Source organism: Arachis hypogaea, chromosome 15 (assembly GCF_003086295.3).
Source record: "Arachis hypogaea cultivar Tifrunner chromosome 15, arahy.Tifrunner.gnm2.J5K5, whole genome shotgun sequence".
NCBI classification, from domain to species: domain Eukaryota; kingdom Viridiplantae; phylum Streptophyta; class Magnoliopsida; order Fabales; family Fabaceae; genus Arachis; species Arachis hypogaea.
The window spans coordinates 69952507-69962662 of NC_092050.1; positions in this window are offsets into that span (position 1 = coordinate 69952507).

Consider the following 10156-nt stretch of genomic DNA (forward strand, 5'->3'; position numbering starts at 1 on the left):
TACGCGTCGCCATGCGACTCCACCATCCACGGGTGCGCGTCTGCTGCGCGTGTGCATCGATCTCAGCATCCCAAATCCTTGTTTCTTCATGAGTTCTCCACTTGCATGCTTTTCCTCTTCACCCCTTTGATCCATTCCTAGCCTTTCCATCCTGAATTCATTAACAAACATATGAAGGCATCTAGTGGAATCAAAGGTGAATCAAAATTAGCAATTAAGGGCCTAAAAAGCATGTTTTCACACTTAAGCACAAATTAGGAGACAATAATGAAACCATGCTATTTCCTTGGATAAATGTGAGAAAAGGTGATTAAATCCCCTAAATTAAGCACAAGATAAACCCTAAAAATGGGGTTTATCAAGATGTTGATTCCTCTTGAATTAATGGGTCTCACTCCTTCTCAATCATGTAAGATAGATCCATGGCGGACTGTGAGTAATTAAACCCCAATCTCTTGGTGATTTAATTTCTATTCACATAATCAATTGCCAATCTCTTGATCTAATTGTTCATGAGAAGAGGTGAAGTTCAATTTCTAATCCAAAAGCCACACAACCCTCAAGACCTCAACTCAAAGAGGTTACATCTCACATACCAACTAAGACTGTATTGATCAGGAGGATTATGAGACAAGAGCCTCAAACTGAATTCCATGATCCCTCTCTCGAGACTCACATGAAATTCTAATAGACTCAATCCCTCTCTCGATGGTGATTGAATCTTTGAAGCATAGAAACTCTTTCTTGGAAAAACAAACATGATTTCTAATCTCATAATACATAAAGACCCCAATGTTAGAGTGGTTATATGTCACGTACCAACTCTAAATCAAGAATCAATTTCATTATGCCAAGAGAGCTCAAACTGAAATTTATGATCCCTCCCTAAAGGCTCACAATAGGATTCTAATAAATCCAAATATCTTTGAAGAGAAAAATCCTCTTACAAGGATTCTAATAGATATCCAAGTATGAAGATATAACGAAGAAGAGAAGAAGAGATAAACATCAATTCAATCAAAATTGAAACAGAGCTCCTTTCCCAAATGCAGAGGGAATTAAGTGGTCATTGCTCTCAAATAAAAACTAAATTATATGAAATTAAAGTGCATGAAAATAAAGAATAAGAATTCAAAATAGAAATTGAAAATTTGAGATTCATAAATGAAAAGTACAATTTAGGAACTAAACTACTACTAGGGAAGAAAGAGGAGAAAAGGGAGAAGAGTGTATGAAGGGGAAGGGTCTGAAGACCCACTCCCCTTGGAGTGCCAATTCACAGAATTTCAAATTGGTCTTCACTCTCTCCCCCTTCCTTCAATTCTCCATTATTCCTGGCTCAAATTCTATGAAAATAAGGCCTTTATATAGGCTTTCCTAAAATACAAACTAAAATAAAAAGTAAATTACAATTAAATGAAAATTCCTATTCTAGATGCTTCTAGTGCCTTTGATTGAGTAATGTTAATGGGCTCTACTTGCTTGAGGTTTAAGTGAACTTTGAGTGAAGTTAATTGAGCAAAAATGAGGCTTTCGGGCGAGTGTAGCATTTTTTAGGAAAGCGTAGCGCTCTTGCACCCACGCGTACGCATCATCCACGCATACGCGTCATTCAGCATTTTGGCACTTATGACGCGTACGCGTCATCCACGCTTACGGGTCGTTCAAAATTTTGGCACTTATGACGCGTACGCATTATCCACGCACACGCTCGCCTTCAGCGCTCTCCAGGAGAGCGTAGCGTTCGCGCCAAGAGTGCTCTTCCACGCGTACGCGTCACCCACGCGTATAAGTGGCCCTTAAAAAATGATACTTTCACGCTGCCGCTTCATCCACACGTTCGCATGCTCCTTCAAAAATGTCACTCCGACGTGTACGTGTCACCAGCCAAATTTTTCCACTCCGCTATCACAGGCGCTCTGGGTGAAGAACGTAGCACTCTTGGGTGAAGAACATAGCTCCTCTTGTGCGTACACACACTGGGTCATGCGTACGCACCCAAACACAGAGCGCTCTTTGAGAAAATGGAGCGTCAAGCTTCCTTGATTTAATCATGGGCCACGCTTTTAAAAGCGTGGCCTAAGGTTCAGAAACATGCTTAAGCTTCATAGTGTATCCAAAAATTCTTCTTTTTCTTCTTTTGAGTTTAATTTGTGCTTTTTTCTTCTTTTTCCATCATTTTCTACAAAATAGATCAAAATCCAAGAGATGAAAGTAATATATGATTTAAGCACAAAAACACTGAATAATTCAGCATAATGAATAAAATTTTGATATGAAAAAGCATAGAAAAACATAACATGATGCACAATCATCACTCATGAAAAGAGATGAAGCTTGTTCCCTGATTATACCACACACTTTCCTAGACCCAAATAATGGAAAGTTAAATGTCACAATATCCAATCAAAACCCAAATCTATTCAAGTGTGAGAAAGAATTTTAAGCATGGTTTTATGTTTCCTCTTCTAAGGTTTCCATAAAACCCAATTGCACTAAATATCTTTTCCAAGATAATTGAATGCTAGAATGAAGAACGAAATTCTTTCTAGTAAATCAAAGAGAGATGAATAGAAGAAGAAGAATAAAAATAATCAATCCATCAAATAGCAATAGAGCTCTCTTTCCCAATGAAAAAAGTTAGTGATTCATAACTAAATTATTTACAAGTAAGAAAGTGGAAGAGGAGAGAAGTGTGGGTAAGAAGAGGGAGTCCGAAGACCCCTCTTCCAATTGTGTCCCGCCTCTTTATTCTATGAAACTAAGGCCTTTATATAGGCTTTCCTAAATTATAAATTGAAATAAAAGTGAAAACAAACTACAATCAAATGAAAATTAACTATTCTAGATGATTCTTGTGGCCTTGATTGGCTGACAATTGTTGGCTTGCTTGCTTAAATTTAGAGTGGACTTGGAATGAGATTAATTGAACTAGAATGATGCTCTCTGGCTGGCGTATCGTTTCTCAGGAAAGCGTAGCGCTCGTGCACCACGCGTACGCGTCACCCACGCGTACGCGTCATCACTATTTTTGGCCCTTGTCATGCGTACGCGTCACCCTCAGCATTGGTGTCAAAGGTGTAGCGTTAGTGTCAAAGGCACTCTTCCACGCGTACGCGTCACCCATGCGTGCGTGTGATCTTCCAAAAATATCACTTTCGCGTGCACGTGACACCAGCTAAATTTTCACTTTCACGCGTACGCGTTGCTAGTGGAATTTTCCAACTTCTATTGCAGGCGCTCTTGCAAAAACGTAGCACCAAAGGCGCTCTTCTAGTAATGCAAAGCGTTCTTGAGAAAAGCGTTGCGCCAAAGGCACTTTTCCTTGAAGCTTTTCTTCTCTGTTTCAGAGTCCTTAAGCTCCTTTCTTCTTTCATGCTTGTTTTGTGCCTTTTACTTCCTTTTCCACCAATTTCTACAAATTCAAACCAAATCAAAGAATTGAAAGTAATCTATTATTTAAGCACAAAAGTATTCAATAATTAAGTATGATTAGTGAAAATTAAAGGTGAAAAAGCATAGAAAAACATAAAATGATGCGTAGTCATCACAACACCAAACTGAAACTTTACTTGTCCTCTGGTGCACGAAATTATGATCATCAATGGCGCCAACAACTTGGTACGCACAATTGTAATCTCAACTCTTTATCACAACTCCGCACAACTAACCAGCAAGTGTACTGGGTCGTCCAAGTAATAAACCTTACGTGAGTAAGGGTCGATCCCACGGAGATTGTCGGCTTGAAGCAAGCTATGGTCATCTTGTAAATCTCAGTCAGGAAGATTGAAATGGTTATGGAGGATTGATAATTAAAAGATGAATAAAACATAAAATAGGATAGAGATACTTATGTAATTCATTGGTGAGAATTTCAGATAAGCGTATGAAGATGCTTTGTTCCTCCTAAACTTCTGCTTTCCGATTGCCTTCATCCAATCATTCATACTCCTTTCCATGGCAAGCTTTATGTTGGGCATCACTGTTGTCAATGGCTACTTCCCGTCCTCTCAGTGAAAATGGTCCAAATACGTTGTCACCGCACGACTAATCATCTGTCGGTTCTCGATCATGTTGGAATAGGATCCATTGATCCTTTTACGTCTATCACTATGCCCAACACTCGCGAGTTTGAAGATCGTCACAGTCATCCCTTCCCAGATCCTACTCGGAATACCACAGACAAGGTTTAGACTTTCCGAATCTCATGAATGACCGCCAATCATTCTAGCCTTTACCACGAAGGTTCTAATCTTAGATTAGAAACCCAAGAGAGTATACTCCAGCTGCCATCCAATGACTACATTGAACATCATGTAGATCGCTTTGTGGTTGTCAGGCACGCGACCTTGGTTAAGCGAGTAAAGAAGATTGGGTGATTGTCACGGGTCACCCCTTCATTCTGACTAAACTGAATTAAGTACGAGAGTATATCTTGGAGAAGAAGTAGGCGTGAATTGAATAGAAAAACAGTAGTAATTGCATTAATTCATGAAGAACAGCAGAGCTCCACACCTTAATCTATGGTGTGTAGAAACTCCAATACATAAGAACAAAAGGGTCTAGGCATGGCCGAATGGCCAGCCCCCCAAACGTGAACATAGAGATCAAAAGGTATATGAAAAGTGTGTAAAGGTATGAAAATACAATGCAAGAGGTCCTATTTATAATACTAGTAGCCTAGGGTTTACAGAAATAAGTAATTAATGCAGAAATCTTCTTCTGGGCCCACTTGGTGTGTGCTTGGGCTGAGCATTGAAGCTTTCACATGTAGAGACTTTTCTTGGAGTTAAACGCCAGCTTTTGTGCTAGTTTGGGCGTTTAACTCCAGGCATTTTGACGCCAGAATTTTTATGCTGACTTGGAGCGCCGGTTTTGGCCGTCAAATCTTGGGCAAAGTATGGACTATTATATACTGCTGGAAAGCCCAGGATGTCTACTTTCCAACGCAATTAAGAGCGCGCCAATTGGGCTTCTGTAGCTCCGGATTTTTGCTCAGGTCCCTCAATTTCATCCCGAAAATACCTGAAATCACAGAAAAACACACAAACTCATAGTAAAGTCCAAAAATGTGATTTTTATTTAGAAACTAATAAAAATATAATAAAAACTAACTAAAACATACTAAAAACAATGCCAAAAAGCGTATAAATTATCTGCTCATCACAACACCAAACTTAAATTGTTGCTTGTCCCCAAGCAACCAAAAACAAAGTAGGATAAAAAGAAGAGAATATACAATGAATTCCGAAAACATCTATAAAGATCAGTCTTAATTAGATGAGCGGGGCTATTAGCTTTTTGCTTCCGAACAATTTTGGCATCTCACTTTATCCCTTGAAGTTCATAATGATTGGCATCTATTGGAACTCAGAATTCAGATAGTGTTATTGATTCTCCTAGTTCAGTATGTTGATTCTTGAACAGAGTTACTTTATCAGTCTTGGCCGTGACCCTAAGCAGTTTGTTTTTCAATATTATCACCGGATACATAAATGCCACAGACACATAACTGGGTGAACCTTTTCAGATTGTGACTTAGCTTTGCTAGGGTCCCTAATTAGAGGTGTCCAGAGCTCTTAAGCACACTCTTTTTACTTTGGACCATGACTTTAACCGCTCAGTCTCAAGCTTTTCACTTGACACCTTCACGCCACAAGCACATGGTTAGAAACAGTGATAAACCACTTAGCATGCATTTAAATTTCCTTCCTGAATTTATTACATGTTTGAAAACTGCTTCCTAGAGACTTTAATTATTTATTTTTAATTCTCCTTTATTCCATTCGATGCTGTGATCTGTGTGTTAAGTGTTTCAGACTTTATAGGGCATGAATGAGTTGGAGATTGGAAAGGAAGCTAGCAAAAATGGAAGAAACACAAGAATTTGAGGAGATAACCAGCGAGAAGTGACACGGTCGCATGGCTCACGCGACCGCGCGAAGGAGAGCAAATGACGCGGCCGCATGGCTCACGCGGCCGCGCGAATTGGAAAAGTTCTGGCGACGCGGTAGCGTGGACGACGCGAACGCGTGGCGAGGAAAAGCGCGAATGACGCGTCCGCATGGATGACGGAATCGCGTGACATGTGCGATCTGCATAATCTGCAGAATTCGTTGGGGGCGATTTTGGGTCCTATTTCGACCCAGTTTTCGGCCCGAAACAGCAGACTAGAGTCAGAGAACATGCAGAAATAAATAACAGATTCATTCAGAGACAGTGGGAGATCTAGTTTTTACTCTCTTAGGTTTTTCTCTCTAGGTTTTAGAATTTTAATTTTCAATTGGTCTTAGCATTGGAACATTGAGAAGAGTTATTCCCTCATCAAGACTTCGTCATTCTAGTTCGTTTTCTCAACTTGGTTTTATTCTTCCATGTTCCTTGTTTTGTTCAATTTTGTTATTTGAATACTTTTATGATTATTTAATGCAAGGATTATTTCTTTTTAATCTAATTTCAATTCCAATAATCATGTCTTCTTTTAATTCCCTTTCATATGCTATGGATTTCTTATTTACAATGCGTGAGTAGTTTCCTTACTTGATGGGGAGTTGATTAAAAGGAACTCTTGAGTTGGAAGGATTAAAGAGAAATTTGTAATTGGGTTAAATGTTGGATTGCTATCCTGTCACCAACGCCAATCCCTTTGAACCAAGTGGGTTGCAACTTGTGAACAGATCTGGCATTCCAGCTTGTTTGACTTTCCCTTACTTAGTAAAGGATAACCAAACAGAACAACCATTAATTATAAATGAACCTTACAATCACTCCACCAATAATAGAAATTCCAACCAATCAACTCCCAGTCAAGGCTTTTATTCATATTATTTAACTTTCCTCAATTTACATTCCAATTTACTTAGCTCAACTTCTTGGAACATCTGATTAATAAGATAGCACACTTTTCTGCAACTCGTTGGGAGACGACCTGGGACTTAAAACTCCCAGTAATTTTTAATTTAATTCTCTGTGACATATTTCTAAATTGATAGGCGGATTTTCGGTGAGTTAAGAACTATACTTGCAACGTAACTATTTTAATAATTTTTAATTCACCAGCTTCTGCGTCTCATCAGACAGCTTGGTTTAGCCGCTTAGGCCAGAATTTTATTCCTGTGGGCCCTCCTATCCACTGATGCTCAAAGCCTTGGATCCTTTTTATTTCACCCTTGCCTTTTGGTTTAAAGGGCTATTGGCTTTTTCTGCTTGCTTTTTCCTTTTCTTTCTTTTTCTCTCTCTCTCTTTTTTTTTTTTGCAAGCTTTTCACTGCTTTTTCTTGCTTCAAGAATCATTTTTATGATTTTTCAGATTATCAATAACATTTCTCCTTTTCCATTATTCTTTCAAGAGCCAACAATTTTAACATTCATGGACAACAAATTCAAAAATATGCATTGTTCAAGCATTCATTCAGAAAAATAAAGAGTATTGCCACCACATCAAAATAATTAATCTGTTTTAAAATTTGAAATTCATGCACTTCTTTTTCTTTTTCATAAAACATTTTTTTAAGAGAGGTGATGGATTCATAGGACATTCATAGCTTTAAGACATAGACATTAAGACACTAATGATCATGTAATAAAGACACAAACATAAATAAAACATAAAGTATAATAAACAAAAAACAGAAAAATAAAGAACAAGGAAATTAAAGAACGGGTCCACCTTAGTGATGGCGGCTTGTTCTTCCTCTTGAAGATCTTATGGAGTGTTTGAGCTCCTCAATATCTCTTCCTTGCCTTTGTTGCTCCTCCCTCATGACTCTTTGGTCTTCTCTAATTTCATGGAGGAGGATAGAATGCTCTTGGTGCTCCACCCTTAGTTGTCCCATATTGGAACTCAATTCTCCTAGGGAGGTGTTAATTTGCTCCCAATAATTTTATGAAGGAAAGTGCATCCCTTGAGGCATCTTAGGGATTTCGTGATGAGGAATTTCCTCATGCTCTTGCCAATGAGTGGGATCTCTTGTTTGCTCCATCCTTTTTCTTAGTGATGGGCTTGTCCTCATCAATGAGGATGTCTTCCTCTATGTCAATTCCAAATGAATTATAGTGGTGACAAATGAGGTGAGGAAAGGCTAACCTTGCCAAAGTAGAGGACTTGTCCGCCACCTTGTAGAGTTCTAGGGATATGACCTCATGAGCTTCTACTTCCTCTCCAAACATGATGCTATGGATCATGATAGCCCGGTCTATAGTAACTTCAGACCGGTTGCTAGTAGGAATGATTGAGCATTGGATGAACTCCAACCATCCCCTAGCCACGGGCTTGAGGTCATGCCTTCTTAGATGAACTAGCTTTCCTCTTGAATCTCTTTTCCATTGAGCGCCCTCTTCACAAATGTCTATGAGGACTTGGTCCAACCTTTGATCAATGTTGACTCTTCTAGTGTAGGAGCGTACATCTCCTTGCATCATAGGCAAGTTGAATGCCAACCTTACATTTTCCGGACTGAAATCTAAGTATTTCCCCCGAACCATTGTGAGCCAATTCCTTGGGTCCTGGTTCACACTTTGATCATGGTTCTTGGTGATCCATGCATTGGCATAGAACTTTTGAACCATTAAGATCCCGACTTGTTGAATGGGGTTGGTGAGAATTTCCCAACCTCTTCTTCGAATCTCATGTCGGATCTCTGGATATTCACCCTTTTTTAGCTTGAAAGGGACCTCGGGGATCACCTTCTTCTTGGCCACAATTTCATAGAAGTGGTCTTGATGCACTCTTGAGATGAATCTCTCCATCTCTCATGACTCGGAGGTGGATGCTTTTACCTTCCCTTTCCTCTTTCTAGAGGTTTCTCCGGCCTTTGGTGCCATAAATGGTTATATAAAAACAAAAAGCAATGCTTTTACCACACCAAACTTAGAAAGTTTGCTCGTCCTCGAGCAAAAGAAGAAAGAAGAGAGTAGAAGAAAAGAAATAGAGGAGATGGAGGGGGGTTTAGTGGTTCGGCCAAGGGGGAGAAGGAGTGTTTATGTTGTGTGAAAATGAAGGAGTGAAGATAGGTTTATATAGGAGTGGAGAGAGGGGTAGGGTTCAGCCATGTATGGGTGGGTTTGGGAGGGAAAGTGGTTTGAATTTGAATGGTGAGGTAGGTGGGGTTTTATGATGGATGTGGATTGGTGAAGAGATTATGGAGAAGAGGGTAGGATTTGATAGGTGAGGGGTTTTTGGAGAAGAGGTATTGAGGTGATTGGTGAATGGTATTTGGGGAAAGTGTGAAGAAAAGAGAGAGAGATGAGGTAGGTGGGGATCCTGTGGGGTCCACAGATCCTGAGGTGTCAAGGATTTCTCATCGCTGCACCATGTTGGCGTGTAAACGCCCCTTTGATTGCCAATCCTGGCGTTAAACGCCAGCTTGCTGCCCATTTTTGGCGTTTAACGATAGCTTTTCTCCCCTTTCTGGCATTTAAACGCCAGCTCTGTGCCCATTTCTGGCGTTAAACGCCAGTCTGGTGCCCATTTCTGGCGTTAAACACCCATAATGGTGCCAGACTGGGCGTTTAATGCCCATTCTGCTACCCTTACTGGCGTTTAGGGTTTCCTAAACCCTAAACGCCAGTAAGTTTTTCCTCCAGGGTGTGCTATTTTTAATACTGTTTTTCATTCTGTTTTTACTTTTTCAGTTGTTTTTGTGACTTCACATGATCATCAACCTACAGAAAACATAAAATAACAAATGAAAATAAATAGATATAATAGAATTGGGTTGCCTCCCAACAAGTGCTTCTTTAATGTCAATAGCTTGACAGTGGGCTCTCATAGAGCCTCACAGATAATCAGAGCAAGGTTGGGGCCTCTCAACACCAAACTTAGAGTTTGGTTATGGCCTCCCAACACCAAACTTAGAGTTTGAATGTGGGGTTTTGTTTGACTCTGTATTGAGAGAAGCTTTTCATGCTTCCTCTGCATGACTATAGAGGGAGATCCTTGAGCTTTAAACACAAGGGAGTCCTCATTCACTTGAAGGACCAATTCTCCTCTGTCAACATCAATTACAGCTTTTACTGTGGCTAGGAAGGGTCTGCCAAGGATGATGGATTCATCCATACACTTTCTAGTGTCTAGGATTATGAAATCAGCAGGGATGTAGTGGCCTTCAACCTTTACCAAGACATCCTCTATAAGTCCATAAGCCTATTTTCTTGAA